The sequence below is a fragment of the Ranitomeya variabilis genome, chromosome 6, assembly GCF_051348905.1.
Source record: "Ranitomeya variabilis isolate aRanVar5 chromosome 6, aRanVar5.hap1, whole genome shotgun sequence".
In the NCBI taxonomy this organism is placed as follows: Eukaryota; Metazoa; Chordata; class Amphibia; order Anura; family Dendrobatidae; genus Ranitomeya; species Ranitomeya variabilis.
This window is the reverse complement of record NC_135237.1, coordinates 303,199,727-303,218,092: the sequence shown is the minus strand read 5'-3', so window position 1 is coordinate 303,218,092 and position 18,366 is coordinate 303,199,727. Positions and strand designations below refer to the sequence as shown.

General features: G+C 45.1%; 1 protein-coding gene across 3 annotated transcripts in view; it reads left to right on the top strand.

Moving 5' to 3' along the window:
• Positions 1-18,366, top strand: part of LOC143782354 (cadherin-10-like) — a 1,064,733-nt gene that overhangs the window by 260,080 nt on the left and 786,287 nt on the right. The window contains exon 2 of one of the 3 annotated variants that reach the window (XM_077269715.1): positions 15,550-15,672. The exons of the other annotated variants lie outside the window; for them this stretch is intronic. The gene's annotated coding sequence lies outside the window, so the exon portion shown is untranslated. The remainder of the gene's footprint in view (positions 1-15,549; positions 15,673-18,366) is intronic. 3 annotated transcript variants of the gene reach the window in all.

The window sequence follows — 18,366 nt, the reverse complement described above, 5'->3', positions numbered from 1 at the left end:
TGCACGTCCAGACACAGATTCAACTGATGTTAAACGTTTTCGGTCCCAATGGACCTTCTTCAGAACAATTTCAAATTATCTGATACAAGGATATCAAAAGACAATACAGAACAAGTATTTTAGTCTCTGCCTGGTGTCACATTGTCACAAAACAGGTGCAACGATTAATACATTGACGGAAAGGAGAAAAAAGGTGTCTGAATAGAAAAAATGAAACAAAATATATATATAAGTTACACAATATATGCAAAGGATATATAAGGAAACAGCCGCAGTGGTCAAGTCAATCCAAGGGCTTGGCATCCTCTACAAGAATATATAGATGGAAAAAGAAAAAAGGAAAAAGAAAAAAGAAAAAGAAAATATGCGGACATAGTATGCGCTTAAGTTATCAAAGGATATATGTGCTCCTGGGAAAAGGGGTGGAGCTCCCACGTGGGTCAGAGTCGAAGTGACAGTGGAGTTCATCCTTATAAGTAAATAGGAAACACTAGTGCGCAGTGAAACGTGTTGAAATGGATATAGTCAAACACCAATAACTGTAACAATAAATGGAATAATAATACCCAGTGGTAGTGCTAAAACCTTGGTTGAGAGTTATAAGGTGCCATGTGCAATATGGATAAAATGGGAGTTGGAAGTTTCGCCCCCAGCAGTTCGCCCCCAGCAGTTCGCCCCCAGGTACACTTCGCCCCCGAACATTTTGCCCCCAGCATTTCGCCCCCAGGATGTTTTGCCCCCGCACATTTCACCCCCGCACATTTTGCCCCCAGCAGTTCGCCCCCGGATGTTTTGCACCCGGATGTTTTGCCCCCGGATGTTTCGCCCCCAGCAGTGCGCCCCCGGATGTTTCGCCCCCAGCAGTTCGCCCCTGGATGTTTCACCCCCGGATGTTTCGCCCCCGGATGTTTCGCCCCCAGCAGTGCACCCCCTGATGTTTCGCCCCCAGCAGTTTGCCCCCGGATGTTTCGCACCCGGATGTTTCGCCCCCGGATGTTTCGCCCCCGGATGTTTCGCCCCCAGCAGTTCGCCCCCGGATGTTTCGCACCCAGCAGTTCGCCCCCGGATGTTTCGCACCCAGCAGTTCGCCCCCGGATGTTTCGCCCCCAGCAGTTAGCCCCCGGATGTTTCACCCCCAGCAGTTCGCCCCCGTATGTTTTGCCCCAGCAGTTCACCTCCGGATGTTTCGTCTCCGGATGTTTCGCCCCCAGCAGTTCGCCCCGGATGTTTCGCCCCCGGATGTTTCGCCCCCAGCAGTTCACCCCCGGATGTTTCGCCCCCGGATGTCTCACCCCCAGCAGTTCGCCCCTGGATGTTTCGCTCCCAGCAGTTCGCCCCCGGATGTTTCGCCCCCGGATGTTTTGCCCCCAGCAGTTCACCCCCGGATTTTTCACCCCCAGCAGTTCACCCCTGGATGTTTTGCCCCCGGATGTTTCGCCCCCAGCAGTTCGCCCCCGGATGTTTCGCGCCAGCAGTTCGCCCCCGGATGTTTCACCCCCGGATATTTCGCACCCAGCTGTTCGCCCCTGGATGTTTCGCCCCCAGTAGTTCGCCCCTGGATGTTTCAACCCCAGATGCTTCGCCCCCAGCAGTTCGCCCCGGATGTTTCGCCCCCGGATGTTTCGCCCCCAGCAGTTCACCCCCGGATGTTTCGCCCCCGGATGTCTCACCCCCAGCAGTTCGCCCCTGGATGTTTCGCTCCCAGCAGTTCGCCCCCGGATGTTTCGCCCCCGGATGTTTTGCCCCCAGCAGTTCACCCCCGGATTTTTCGCCCCCAGCAGTTCGCCCCTGGATGTTTTGCCCCCGGATGTTTCGCCCCCAGCAGTTTGCCCCCGGATGTTTCGCGCCAGCAGTTCGCCCCCGGATGTTTCACCCCCGGATATTTCGCACCCAGCTGTTCGCCCCTGGATGTTTCGCCCCCAGTAGTTCGCCCCTGGATGTTTCAACCCCAGATGCTTCGTCCCCAAGCAGTTCGCCCCCGGATGTTTCCCCCCAGCAGTTCGCCCCCCAGATGTTTTGCCTCCAGCAGTTCGCCCCCAGATGTTTCGCCCCCAGCAGTTCATCCCTGGATGCTTTGCCTCTAGCAATTTGCTCCTGGATCTTTCGCATCTGGGAAAGACCTGCCTGAACTGAACATTGGCAGTTTTGCTTATCACTAATAATACACCATATGAGTCTAAGATATATAATTCTGATCAAATTAGTTTTTTTATTTTAAAACTTTGTTTTCTAGATGAGTAATTTTACAAACAGACAGGAAAATAGTAGGATTTCATTGGTTACTAAGGAGGTCGTGCCCCCTTGGTAGCAGAACGGATCCTGGCTCCCTATGATACATTCAGGGCTGCTTGTTCACAGCCCTATGCAAAGCTCCCCTTCACCCTCCGCTCATGTGCTCTGTCCTGGACAAGAGGAGGGCTCCCCCTGCCTGTGTAAAGCCATTACAGGATGGAACACATAGGGGGGCTTTGCAGAGGGCTGTAAACCAGCAGCCCTTTATACATCATAGGGAATATATTGTTAGTTGCATGCTCCTGTGCAGCCACACTCTCTAGAATCCATCCACAAGTACTGCTACTAAGGAGAAACAACCTCCTTAGCAACCACTGAAATCCTGCAGCACATGGAGCTTTAACTTGGATGAGACTTTTCACACAGAAGTGAAGCTGCTGGAAGGTCTCCTTTGGAAATGAATATCATGGGCACAGGTACTATAACATAACATATTTTTTGTAGAGTTATGCTTTAACTGTATGTATCAAAACTGTTTAAACAAGAAACATAAAAAGTATAGAGGGGCAGGATTAGAGAAAAAGAGAAAATACAAATTACAGGTTATAATGCTTGAATTATTTTACAGCTAAGAACACTTCTCTCAAAACATACAATATGTGACCATGAACTAAAATTCAAAGCTGTAGGCAATGCCTCTCAGATAATCCATCAAGCTTCTATTATTGAAATCTTGCACGATACGTTTAACCCTTGCTGAAATTGCAGCATACTTTTTGTTTCTTGCAGCGATGGGATTTCCTGCTATTGTCTGAATAATTTCAAAACTATGGAGCTCTTGCTGATGTTTCAGACAGTTAATGAACCGGTATATATTTTGGAAAAGAGTACCACATGTTTCTCGAAAGCTACGGTGCCATCCTTCGACATCATTATTTGTTCGCTGTTGATCATTCAATGTTCGCTCATACACATTCCATAATTGAATTGGAAACAAAGGTGCTTGACGTCCTCTGTGATTCATTCGACCGATATAGCTGTCTTCAAAATAGTTAGCAATAGGTATTGCTTCTTGTGGAAAGTCAGGATCTTCCACCAACTCTTCAAATGATTGCACAACATTCTGTGGTGGTAGAAAGGCCAGGGCAGGTATCATGCGTATCTAACGGGCAAATTCATGGTCACCTTGGTATTGCATCTTGAGTCCTTCATTTTGAACTTTACGCCAAACCGACTGTGATAGGTGGAAAAAGCAACCAGTCTTCACAAGGTTGGGGAACTCACTTTCAAATGCCTGTATTGCAGCTAGTTCAAAATCCAACATCATGTTGTCTGGCTGCAGTCCAGGCTGCAAGTTCTTCAGCTCTTGCAGCAACCTCTGGTATGTAGAACGGCTCTTGTCTGTCAGCAAGGTGTACACTAGCGGAACAACAAGGCCGCTGTGGACTACATGGATTGTGTAAAGTTGCTTAAACAAGGCTGGTGTAGTGAAAAACATGCCATCAGCAAACCACTCTTTACTTTGTGCCAGTAGATGGAGATTGTCTCTTGTTCCAAATATCAACATACGGCTGTGTCCATTTCCTAATTTAAAATGAAAGTATTAGTAGAGGAAATAACAGAAAAAGTGTAAAAAGCAGCAGACAGAGAATTTTGCGATAAATTCACAAAAAAAAATATCCTAATCAGAAGCCTCTGTTCATATCTCACATTAAAAACTCACATTTTGCTCCAGATTTTCGGATTTCATAATAAAAAAACTGAAGCAAAATCTAGTGTGAAGGGGCCAACCAATAGTTTTTTACAACATATATTGTCCCAGTGGAAAATGATATATTTTTGTTTAAAATTAAAATTACTTCCAAACTTGAAATAGGTCACATTTTTAGGGTACCTTTAGACCCCTCAACTAGACGGCCGTTCAGCACAGCCGATCGCCGCCATGCTGAACAGCTGTCTAGTTGACAGCCGCATCCAGACGCGGTGTGCGGCTAGACATCTGAATGAATGACTAGGAGGGCCGCCCGCCTGAATGAGGTGTTCCATTCAGGTGGATGGGCGCGCTAGTCGTCGGGTGGGCAGGGCGGACGTTCGTGACTATGCTGTCTCATTGAGAGGATTGTGCAGGATGCAAAAAACGCCAGTAAAATCACCAGTGTGCTTTTGGCCTAAGGCATAACTGAATGGTCCATTAGGCTGGGGTCATATGCAGCATTAATGTGTAAATCCCATCCACATGCTGATGAAAAAATTTTGTTTACAAAAAAAAAACATGCAGTGCAGCATGTCAATGTATGCTGCCATTATACAAAGAAAATTCCAGCCATTCAGATAAGAGGCTGAAATCCTGCACTAAAACCTGCACCTAAATACATAGAGTTAAGTGAAGATTTTGATACAGAATTAGGGTACCACAATAGTGGCCACAATTGCAGGCACAAATAGATTCCTGTGGGATCTGCAGTTGCTACCGCAATTACAGCTGCTGCAGAGATGCCGCTCCGCAATCCCCTTCCATCAGTGGGCACAAGGCCTCAGGCTTTATCCAGACAAGCTGGATTTACAGGCGTATTCCGTGCTGTGTTTCCTGAATGAAACCCGCCCTTTCATGTCCATGGTGCGGGTTACGGGCAGATTCCGGCTGGGGCCAGAAAACGCCCCACCGGAAAATAGCTTCAAAGCTATTTTCCAGCGGATCCCGTGCTTAACTTGCCCATTCAAGGGAATGGGCAAGAGGGAAACCTCCTGAAAAATGCCTGCAAACCACTGGAAAAATGCTCGGTTTAGGCAATAGCAAGGCATGGCCACGCCCATAGCAGAGCTTGGCCACGTCCCCTATTTGCAGAAGCATTTTGCCAAAGCGCTTAAAAAGTGCTTGCAAGCAGCAGGCAAAATGCCTCTGCAAATCATGGCGTATCTCACCTGAGCTCCGGAGTTCAGCCCGACCTGTCCACGGATCTGCAGGACTGAACTACGAGAGCTGAGGAATCAGCCGGCGATGGCAGTTCAGCCCGTGCATGCCCCAGACAGGCAAGGCTGAACTCCGGGGCAGCATCCAGGACAAGTATGGCCAGTACAATGCTGCATATTTGGAATTACTGCTGGCCGATCCGATCACTGAAGATCGTAATTTATTACGATTTTCAGGCTGATCGTTATTTTAAATTATGATCCGATTTGTAGCCAGATCATGATGATGATCAGAATTAGAAATCGGAATCCTCCGTAATCTGAAAACACTGTCCGTGCATACATGCCCGAACAGTGTGCGTATATATATATATATATATATATATATATATATATATATATATATATATATATATATATATATATATATATACACACACACTGTACGGGCGTACAGCATGTGTGCATATTTAGCTTTAGTAATTGGCACCAGGCTGCGCTGTTAAAAAATAAACAAACCCAGTTACTCACCTCTTTCTCCAGTGTCCAGTACTGGCTCCGGCTCCTAGCCCAGCAGTGCAGGGAATCCCGAAATCCGGGTGGCGCATTGCCACCTCTGTGCCTGCCGTACTATAACTACAATGGAGAGTGATCCCAGGACCGCTCACTAGACGGTCCTGGGAAAGCACCACACCAGTGTCCAGTACTGGCTCCGGCTCCTAGCCCAGCAGTGCAGGGAATCCCGAAATCCGGGCGGCGCATCGCCGCCTCTGTGCCTGCCGTACTATAACTACAATGGAGAGTGATCCCAGGACCGCTCACTAGACGGTCCTGGGAAAGCACCACATCACGTCACAGAACAGCCCGGCACATGTGCAGAGGTGGTGATGCACAACCCAGAATGCATAGCGTTGGGATTTCGGAATTCCCTGCACTGCCAGAGACAGCGCTGGACACCGGAGAGAGTTGAATAACTGGGTTTGTTTATTTTTTAACAGCGCAGCTTGGAGCCATTATACAGTACAGACCAAAAGTTTGGACACACCTTCTCATTTAAAGATTTTTCTGTATTTTCATGACTATGAAAATTGTACAATCACACTGAAGGCATCAAAGCTATGAATTAACACATGTGGAATTATATACTTAACAAAAAAAGTGTGAAACAACTGAAAATATGTCTTATATTCTAGGTTCTTCAAAGTAGCCACCTCTTGCTTTGATGACTGCTTTGCACACTCTGGGCATTCTCTTGATGAGCTTCAAGAGATCGTCACTGGGAATAGCCTTCCAATAATCTTGAAGGAGTTCCCAGAGATGCTCAGCACTTGTTGGCCCTTTTGCCTTCACTCTGCGGTCCAGCTAACCCCAAACCATCTCGATTGGGTTCAGGTCTAGCGACTGTGGAGGCCAGGTCATCTGGCATAGCACCCCGTCACTCTCCTTCTTGGTCAAATAGCCCTTACACAGCCTGGAGGTGTGTTTGGGGTCATTGTCCTGTTGAAAAATAAATGATGGTCCAACTAAACGCAAACCGGATGGAATAGCATGCCGCTGCAAGATGCTGTGGTAGCCATCCTGGTTCAGTATGCCATCAATTTTGAATAAATCGCCAACAGTGTCACCAGCAAAGCACCCCCACACCATCACACCTCCTCGTCCATGCTTCACGGTGGGAACCAGGCATGTAGAGTCCATCCGTTCACCTTTTCTGCATCGCACAAAGACACGGAGGTTAGAACCAAAGATCTCAAATTTTGACTCATCAGACCAAAGCACAGATTTCCACTGGTCTAATGTCCATTCCTTGTGTTCTTTAGCCAAAACAAGTGTCTTCTGCTTTTTGCCTGTCCTTAGAAGTGGTTTCCTAGCAGCTATTTTACCATGAAGGCCTGCTGCACAAAGTCTCCTCTTAACAGTTGTTGTAGAGATGTGTCTGCTGCTAGAACTGTGTGTGGCATTGACCTGGTCTCTAATCTGAGCTGCTGTTAACCTGCGATTTCTGAGGCTGGTGACTCGGATAAACTTATCCTCAGAAGCAGAGGTGACTCTTGGTCTTCCTTTCCTGGGGCGGTCCTCATGTGAGCCAGTTTCTTTGTAGCACTTGATGGTCTTTGCAACTGCACTTGGGGACACTTTCAAAATGTTCACAATTTTTCGGACTGACTGCCATTCATTTCTTAAAGTAATGATGGCCACTCGTTTTATTTTACTTAGCTGCTTTTTTCTTGCCATAATACAAATTCTAACAGTCTATTCAGTAGGACTAACAGCTGTGTATCCACCAGACTTCTGCACAACACAACTAATGGTCCCAACACCATTTATAAGGCAATAAATTCCACTTATAAAAACCTGACAGGGCACACTCGTGAAGTGAAAACCATTCCCGTGACTACCTCATGAAGCTCATCAAGAGAATGCCAAGAGTGTGCAAAGCAGTCATCAAAGCAAAGAACCTAGAATATAAGACATAATTTCAGTTGTTTCACACTTTTATGTTAAGTATATAATTAAACATGTGTTAATTCATAGTTTTTATGCCTTCAGTGTGAATTTACAAATTTCATAGTCATGAAAATACAGAAAGATCTTTAAATGAGGTGTGTCCAAACTTTTGGTCTGTACTGTATATATGCAAGAAAGCTGGAAGAAGAGTGGCTCAACTGAGATTGTTGCTGAGGACTAAGTGTGCTGCTAGAGCAGGGGTTGGCTTCCGCCCGTACTTAACATGCATCCATGAAGAAAGACCTCCGCACTGCTGAAGTCCTATACAAATCCTTTATTGCATTACAAAGTTCCAAAAGTGCCAGACCACCATCACCCACCCACATACATACACATACATACACACACACTGTTTGGGCGTACAGTGTGTATATATATATATATATATATATATATATATATATATATATATATATATATATATATCTCTGGAGAATTAATTCCAATCTTTTGGTATGATCAGCCCGATCTGATCCTATCTTTCCAGTGATCGGCCAACACTAGTTGGAATCAGTAGGCCTCACTACATTATATTACCCTCAAAGTTTCCCTTGAAGGCAAAAATCACATAGTATTTTATATCAGCACCTTACAGTCTAGCATTTTTCACATTTGTGCAAAATAAACTTTGCAATAATTATGCATAATGGAATTGTTTTAATACAATGTTAAATGGTTAAGTAGCTTACCAGAGTCATGCAGAAGGAACTGCTGCTGGACACCATCAATACTGATCTCCTGGAACTCCAGGGGGATAACAAGTTGATCAAGGGTTTGAGGTAACCTTGGGATATTGCCAAGTTGCCTTGCTAATCGTATTGTCCTCTTCAGTGATGCTTTCCTTGGGAGAAGTGCTGCAACATTAGAATGGGCTCCTGAAACGACGTCTGTGAGAATCTGTTGTGGTGTCTCCTGTGTTGTCCTTGCCCTGGTGACTGCCTCATTAACAAGTCGGATTGCTTTAGGTCTTGCAGCTTGTGCTGCGTGACTGTGAAGATTGACTACTTTCACAACTTCGCCAGATTCTTCATTGGTCCAAACACGTCCCTTGCAAGTTGACTGTTTTTCACATACCCAGATGGAATGGACATCATCAGCGGTTCATTTGGAAAATAAGTAAATGTGATTCTCATGGACCAACTTCCTCCTTCCACGTTTGGACAGAACTGAATTCATAGTTGTAGAAAGTGAATTGCTGTGGAAGCTGACTGATTTTTTGTGGCAGTACACTTCTCTCTTTGTGGAGATTTCAGACACTGCTATATTCTGATGTACAGGTGGAATAAAAGCTAGTCTAATGTAACTTGCAGGACATGTGACCTGCTACTTGTTACATCTGCAACAAAACTTGCAACAAAGCTGGTCAGTGCTGGGTCAGGTAAAAGTTCAAAATTGTTTAGATTTTAGGCCTCTTGCACATTGTAATTTTTGAGTGGTTTCACACTTGTGTTTGTGGCCGCCAGAGGTCAATCCGCTCTGGATCTGACATCCAGGTGACCCCGGGGCAATGCTGGCATAATGCTGGCATTCCGCTCGCATTGCCCATAGAAGTGAACGGCTCGGTTCTGCGATCTGCAGCCACCCGTTCGCTTTCATAATGCCGCATTCCGCTATCAGTGTCAGAATAAAAAGAAGAGCTTTTTCTTCTTTTCGTTCCGCTGCAGGTTAGCGGAATGCGGCATCACAGAAGCGAATGGGCGGCCTGTAGTGTATATGTAGCGGAAGTGTGAAAGCACCCTTATGCTGCCACTGTTTTAGAACTCCAAAGCACGTGCTTTACTGGCATTTTTCAGAGCGCTTTTGTGAGCGCTCTCGGTAATGACCCATAAGATACAGGCTATTGATGAATGCTAAGTGCTCAAAAATAGCTCCTGTAATAAAATAAATAGAGCTGGCCGAAACAACACCTCGCTTTTCCAGCCATTGACTTATTTACTATATAACTGTCTAAGGGTCACTTTCGTCTTTCTGTCTGTAACGTTTTATTCGTATATTCATTTGTCGCGGCGTCTGTCTGTCTGTCAAGTCGCTGATTGGTCATGGCAAAACGCCCACGACCATTGCCACGACCAATAAGCGATGGTCACAGTCTGCCAGAAAAATGGCCACTGCTTCACTGCCCTGCACTCACCGCTGACCGCTCACACAGGGTTAATGCCAGCGTTAATGGATCACAGTGTACCGCACTCCGTTAATGCTGCTATTAACCCTGTGTGACCAACTTTTCACTATTGATCGTGCCTATGCAGCATCAATAGTGAAAAGATGTAATGTTAAAAATAAAAAAAAAATTAAAAAAGTTATTCTCACCCCCTCCGATGTCGCGCTGTCCTCCGCGCCTCTCTCCAGTGCACGCCGTGCCTTCCGGTCCAAACGATGCTATGCGTCCAGGACCTGCGATGATGTCACGGTCATGTGACCGCAACGTCATCGCAGGTCCTATGCTCAGACCGGAAGCCACTGCCAGCACTGCAGAGAGGCGCGAGGACTTCAAGGCCCGTGGCTGAGGTGAGTATATCTTTATTATTTTATTTTTTTAACACGAATATAGTGCCCACATTCCTAGACTACATGGGCAGTGCAATATACTACGTGACAAATGCAATATACTATGTCGGCTGGCCAATATACTACGTGTGCTGTGCAATTTACTACGTGGACTGTGCAATTTACGTGCGCTGTCCAAAATACTACTTCGGCTGTCCAATATACTACATGGCCTGTGCAATGTACTACGTGGACTGTCCAATATACTACATAACCTGTGCAACATACCACGTGGCTGCGCCTTCTAGAATACCCAATACGTTAGAATCGGGCCACCATCTAGTATATTCAAAATTGGCAATCTTCTTAGCGATTTTCCAGTGCTTAGCACTTGGGAAAGTGGCTACTGTGAAACAGGTCTTAGGGCTAAAACATAAGGCCAAAATTCCCTGCCTAATTTGGGGCCAAAACATCTGGGGGGCAAAAAGCTGGGGGTGAAACATCCGGGGGCAAAATGCTGGGCGTGAAACATCCAGGGGCGAAACATCCGGGGGCAAAACATCCGGGCGCGAAACATCCAGGGGCGAAACATCTGGGGGCGAAACATCCGGGGGCAAACTGCTGGGGGCGAAACATCCGGGGGCGAACTGCTGGGGGCGAAACATCCGGGGGCGAAACATCCGGGGGCGAACTGCTGGGGGCAAAACATCCGGGGGCGAAACATCCGGGGGCGAACTGCTGGGGGCGAAACATCCGGGGTGAACTGCTGGGGGCGAAACATCCGGGGCGAACTGCTGGGGGTGAAACATCCGGGGGCAAAACATCCAGGGGTGAAACATCCGGGGGCGAACTGCTGGGGGCGAAATGTGCGGGGGCGAAATGTGCGGGTGCGAAACATCCTGGGGGCGAAATGCTGGGGGCAAACCATCCGGGGGCGAACTGCTGGGGGCGAAACATCCGGGGGCGAACTGCTGGGGGCGAAACATCCGGGGTGAACTGCTGGGGGCGAAACATCCGGGGCGAACTGCTGGGGGTGAAACATCCGGGGGCAAAACATCCGGGGGTGAAACATCCGGGGGCGAACTGCTGGGGGCAAAACATCCGGGGGCGAAACATCCGGGGGCGAACTGCTGGGGGCGAAATGTGCGGGGGCGAAATGTGCGGGTGCGAAACATCCTGGGGGCGAAATGCTGGGGGCAAACCATCCGGGGGCGAACTGCTGGGGGCGAAACATCCGGGGGTGAAACATCCAGGGGTGAACTGCTGGGGGCAAAACATCCGGGGGCGAAACATCCGGGGGCGAACTGCTGGGGGCGAAATGTGCGGGGGCGAAGTGTACCTGGGGGCGAACTGCTGGGGGCGAACTGCTGGGGGCAAAACTTCCTAAAACCGGATAAAATAGCATGTCTAGGTTCACCTGGTTTGTTGTTTAAACCAAATAGAAGGCAGAAAACACCTTCTGTTGTAATGCTGTGAGGCGATACTGTAATGAGCAAAACATGAGGAAAAGGGGATATGAAAAACCCAAGGATATAGTGCGGCCTGTGGGCTAAGTGCCCTAGAAGGATTGTTTATTGCTTACCAATAACACAGGTGTGGGGGCTCTTGGGCGAACTAAGTCGCTATGGAAGGCTGTGGCCCAGATTCTAAATGGTAAGAAGGTGGACAGTTTAACGATTTAAGATAAATATCTATGCTGAGAATAAGGCTGCTGTAGGCCAATGGAAGAGTGGCTTACCAGAGTGAAGAGAGGCAGCGTTAACGGCGGAGTACCGCCAGAGAGGGACGCGCTGACTAACCGGGGCTCACTTCCGGGTTAATGAAGGAGATCATGCGTCATCGCGGTCACGTGAGCGGGGCGCTGCGCACTAAGAAGGCAGCATTGAGGGTGGACATTCTAAGTCTTGGCAGCTTTCCCATCGTGGGGAGTTGAATTAATGTTTCAGGAGGGATAAAGATGCCGCAATGAGTTCGCGCACTGGAATACCAGGGGTGACAGGAACAACGTAATATGTGATGCACTAAGTAAATGGGTAAAATCCATATAGCTCAAGGATGTTTAATGCGTGGTTGAAGACTAAGTAGCTAATAGGCAAGATGCACTAGGAACTATTTGTGATGTATACTGTAGCGACTAATATACTATACCGTGTAAAGCACTGGGTGCCAAGAGAGAGATACAGTGGAAGATCAACGATTCTAGAAGGATAAAGAGAATAAAGTTATAATACAGCAAACAAATGTCCATAAACAATTAGAGATACTCATTCAGAAGTACACATTTAAAGGTATGAATTTAAAGGAAACTGGACGTATCGTAGTCCCTATTCAGGCCCCTTTGTTCCAAAGTCTGTAGGGTAAAAATCCAATAAGCTTCACGTTTCTTGAGCAGCGTGATCCTGCTCTGTCCCCTCCTGCCTTGATCAATATGTTCCAAAACCTGGAAACGTAATTGGGCGATACTATGGCCCATAGTCCAAAAGTGGTGTGGGAGGGGGAGGTGGTCTCTGTTACATCTTATATTGGACTTGTGCTGAGATGTCCGATCACGTATGGCCTGGGTAGTCTCTCCAATATATGCCAAGCCGCAGGGACACTTAATGATATAAATTACATAAGAGGAATCACAGTTGAAAAAGCCTCGTAACGGGATACCCTTACCATTATGTGGATGGAAGACCAGGTTACCCTTCTGAACATTATTGCACTGTAGACAATTTAAACAAGGAAAAGTTCCTTGTTTTTGAGTACGTAAGAAGGTCTGTCTGGGCACCCTGATACTAGAACCTACATCAGCCCTCACCAACTTATCCTTGATGTTGGTGGGGCGCCGATAACAGGACAGGAAAGGTTGCTGAAACTCCGGGATTTTGCGGTAACTTTTGCTTAAAATGTTCCAATGTCGGTGGATTGAGGCCTGAACTTGCCTTGAGAATGTACCAGGTTTTTGGGCTTGGGGACTGAGTGTCTAGCTTGTGTTAAAAGATTCTTTGGGTATCCCCTATTGGAGAATTTCTTCTCCATTTCATTTAATCTCTGGTTTCTAACATCATCATCAGTAACTATTCTTTCGTCCCTCTGAAATTGAGATGTTGGAATAGATTTTTTTATTGCCGTGGGGTGGAAACTAGTATACTGGAGAAGGCTGTTTCTGTCGGTTGGTTTGGTATGTAGGTCAATGGAAAGTATAATATCCGTATTTTTATAAATTCTAGTGTCAAGGAAACTGATGTTGTCAACACTATACTGTAACAAAAATTTGAGTTCCAGCCAAATGTTATTGATGTGGGTGTCAAAAGGAGAAGTGTTTCTAGTGGACCATCCCATAAACAAAAAATATTATCTATGAACCTACGCCATAGTTTAGAGTGTTTCTCGAAAAGGAGATGGTTAAATACGAAATCCTCCTTAAATGCTGCCATGTAGGCCACCGCATAGGGTGGCGCTACGTTAGAGCCCATCGCGGTCCCTTGTCGCTGGACGTAAAACGTATCTTGAAATAGGAAGTAATTCTCTTTGAGGACTAGACCCAATATGTAAGAGCAAAACTGTCTGACTTTGGGATCAACATTAGCTTTTATCAGTAGTCTGTCCGTAGCTTCCATCCCCTTGATATGTGTGATGGACGTGTACAGACTACTTACGTCCCAGGTGACAAGTATTGTAGATGTGGGTAATGGGCCCAACGATTTAATTAGTTCCAAAAATTCATTTGTATCAAGCAGGAAAGATCTCCTTTGTTGAGTAAGTGGTGTCAAGATTTTCTCTAATGTGATGGCTAGAGGTGAGAGAATAGAGTCAGTTGACGAAACTATGGGACGACCCGGTGGTTTGTGCAAATTCTTATGTATTTTTGGGAGAACATAAAAGACTGGTATTATAGGATCAGTTTTAATTAGATAATTTTTCAGTTTTTTGTCTATGGTGCCCTCATCAAAGTTATGATTGACAACCGACAAGATTTTGGTAGCTGTATTGTTTGTGGGATTGTGGGGGATAGGTTCATAGACCTGGGTATCACTCAATTGTCTCTGTATCTCAGACATGTAGTATGTGCTATCCATCACAACTATATCTCCGCCCTTGTGAACAGGTTTTATAACCAGGGTTTTATCAGTGGATAGTTTTTCCAAAGCTAGTTTTTCATTAAGTGTTAGATTAGTTGGGTGGTGAAATTTTCCTTGATTGACCTAACGGTTGAATGCCTTGATGTCCCTTTCAACCAGAGAAATGAATGTTTCAATGGGGGGATAGCTTTTGGGTGGCATGAAAATGCTAGGTGTCTGTAGGCCCAGTACCCTCAATTGTAAAAGGGCCAGATCATTATGACTCGAAATGGTATTTGGGATGCCCTGGAAGTGTGCCTTAAGCCTAAGATTGCAAAAAAATCTCTGCAGGTCCAAGTTAAGCTCAACGAAATTGAACTTATATGATGGGCAAAAAGAGAGGCCTTTTTGTAATAGTGAGAGTTGGTTGGAATCTAGGTTCCTATCACATTAGGTTCGAAATAACAGTCACGTGGGTCAGCAGCTGACACCTGTCTATCATGACAACCCATCCTCACTCCACAATCACTTGATGGGCTCTATCAATGACACACTTCCTGTCTGCATGTGTTAAATGCTATTGTCAGTGATTGACAGCAGCATTTAACTGGTTAACAGCCACAGGTGGATATCGGATGTTAGAGGCACTTGATGGCTGATTTGATCAGCTATCAAGTGCAGGGAAAGATGAGGGCTCAGCATGTGAACTCATGTCAAAGGCAGGGACAAGGCCAATGGTGTAAATGTTCATAAACTGTTGTGAAGGGGTTAATCGGCATCTTAGTGTCCAATTAATGAGCAGACTATTTTACCTTTCCTCTTGGTATAATAGTCCAGAAATGTTCAACACTTGCAAAATGCAATCATGTCATGTCAAATATTACTTCAAATCAATAGGAATAATTACAAGCACGTTTTGTCTACCCAGACTTGCCCAATCTTTCCCAACACTAAATTATATATATTGTACATAGCTATTATGGCATTAGCAGTGCAGCTGGTAGAGGGGGGTTAAACTAAAATATATATTAGGACCTTTGCTCCCCATCATCATATAATATAATGTAAGTGGGGCATATTACACATATTTGATATCACTATACATATGAGAATTAAAGGATATTGTCACAAGTATCTCACATCCTCCTGGGAGATCTGGAGTTAGAAGATCACTACTATTGCAAATTGTAGATATTTCATTTAGCCGGTGTTTTTGAGCTCAATATTAAATGGATTTGGTTTCCTTTGGTGCTGAAGATATTAATGACTCTTGATAGTCAAAAACATGCAGCTCAATTTCAGTTGCCTCTGATCTGGTCATTACCTCTCCCTATAAAACCTGACCAGACCTTCTCTTCCTTTCCAGTGAAAACTTTGCTTCCTAGTTCCTTGGGGATGCTGTGCTGAATTGGAGATCATTGTTGCTACTGGAGATTGTTGCATACTGTTTTTGGGTGTATGCTTTCTTCTTTATACATCTCTACTTTTGGTGAGTGTTTGTATGTTTGTTGCTTTCTGCTATACCTGTGTATCTTACGTGTTGATGCGATAGCATTTCTGTCTCAGGCCTCCTGGGGGAGGGAGAAAGGACAGCTTAGGGAATGACATGAGCACAGTAAGGCTGGGAGCAACTTTGGGAGCAGGGATAGTTAGGGCCCCAGTCCTAAGGATGATTCAGGGCCCCTTTCCCTAATTGCGAACAGTCACAGCGTGACAGATATATTATGATGCCATTTTGTTATTAAATTATAGACAGAAAAAAAGGAATTTCAAAGTTTCATATTTTTGCAAATAAAAATAATTTAAAAATCCATCTTTGGAATGTATTATTTTATAAGAGTAAATTTGGGTTTTGAAATTCAGGCATGAAAAATCCTTGGTCCTGAATGAGTTTAATGTGGCAAAGAAATAAATTGTCAAAAGGGCACATATTTATTTTGTGCTGCCAATATGGAAAAAAATGTAGTCAAGGCAATTTTCTTAATACAACCAAATGATTAACATGAGACAAGGAGTAGAAACCATATGGAGTACTCAAAACACAGTAGGAATAGCTCTCCTACCATTTAAATGATTGAACTTTATGCATGGAATAAGACATTTATAAAAACCAAGGACCTATGGTAAAATACAAAGGTAAACAGATGTGCATATAATATAGATTATTAGAGAGATTTGTAAAATGACTGACTATGGAAGGATGCTCTAGGAGATCTTTAATTCTACAAACAGTAATTAGAGAAAATGGTTTTGTAAGTAACTCAGTTATGACAAAATGAAATCAATCTTAGATTGACCCAAAATGAATATGAAGATTAAGCTGAATTAACGCAAATGACGAAACTGATGCAAAAAAAGTTTATAAAACCATAAAAGACAGAATAGATCTTTAGTAAAAACCTTAAGTTGCAATTAATTATTGTACAGATATTAATATGCAGCATACGAGGAACTGTACATATCCAACTTATATGTATTGTTTGATAACAGTATAGTGACACTTGCTTTTCACTGCAATAGAGTTTGATTAGTCATTCATACGGTAAACATTTTTGGCCTGAAGTACCCCAGCAATAGCAACATGAGGAAAAAAGTGCAGATCAAATGAGTAATATTATTATTATTTATTTATGTAACACTATTGATTCCATGGTGCTGTATATGAGAAGGGGCTACATACAAATTATAGATATCACTTACAGTCAACAAACTATCAATCACAGACTGATACAGAGGGGAGAGGACCTTGCCCTTGCGAGCTTACATTCTACAGGATGGTGAGGAAGGAGACAGTAGGCTGGGGGCTTACAGCAGCTCCGGTGTTGGTGAGGCTGTAGCTCCAGTAGTGGGTGGTGAGGAGGCAGCGGGGTCAGTGCAGGCTGTAAGCTTTCCTGAAGAGGTGGGTTTTCAGGTTCCATTTGAAGGATCCAAATGTGGTTGATAGTCGGATATGTTGGGGCAAAGAGTTCCAGTGGATGTGGGATATTCGGGTGAAGTCATGGAGATGGTTGTGTGAGGAGCGAACAAGTGTGGAGAGAAGGAGGTCTTGGGAGGACCGGAGATTATGTAAGGGAATATATCAGGAGATTAGTATAGAGAGGTATAGAGGAGACAGGTTATTGATAGCCTTGTAGGTCAGTATTAGTAATTTGAACTGGCTACGCTGAGGGAATGGGAGGCAGTTAAGAGATTTTCAGAAAGGAGAAGTGGAAGAGTAGCGAGGAGAAATATTAATTAGTCAGGTAGCAGAGTTAAGGATGTACTGGAGTGGTGCAAGGGTGTTAGCAGGGAGGCCACAGAAAATGATGTTGCAGTAGTCGAGGTGGGAGATGATGAGGGCACGCACAAGCATTTTAGTAGATTGAGGGTTGAATAAAGAATGGATTCCGGAGATATTTATGAGCTGGAGACGACAGGAGGTGGAAAGAGCTTGGATGTGCGGTTTGAAGGACAGGGCAGAGTCAAGGTTTCCTCCAAGGCAGTGGACTTCTGGTAAGGGGGAAAGCATGATGTCATTAATTGTGATAGATTGGTCTGGTAAGGAAGATCTATGAGATTGAGGAAAGATGATGAGTCCATATTTGTCAACATTGAGTTTGAGGACGCGAGAAGAGAATTAGGAGGATATGTCTGATAGACACTCTGGGATTCTGGACAGCAGAGAGGCAACGTCTGGGCCAGAGAGGTAGATCTGAGTGTCCTCAGAATAAAGGTGGTACTGGAATCCATGGGACTTTATGAGTTGTCCCAGGCCAAGTGTATAGATTGAGAAGAGTAAGGGTCCTAGAACAGAGCCTTGGGGTAGCGTGGGAGTGGGAGATGCTGAATGTGCGGTTGGAAAGATATGAGGATATCCAGAATAGGGCGAGGTTTTTGATGCCAAAGGAGGAGAGGATCTGTAGTAGGAGGCAGTGGTCAACTGTGTCAAAAGCAGAGGACAGGTCTAGGAGTAGGAGTATAGAGTATTGTCCGTTAGCTTTGGCTGTAAGTAGGGCATTAGTAATTTTGGTCAGGGCTGTCTCAGTTGAGTAATGGGGTGGAAACAGATTGTATATTGTCAAAGAGCAAGTTAGATGAGGGGGGGAGGAAAGTTCAGGGTGGATGTGCTGCTCCCGGAGCTCATAAATATTGCTTAGACATATGCAAGAGGCTTATTAGTGCCACGCTATAGTGCGATAGTTAT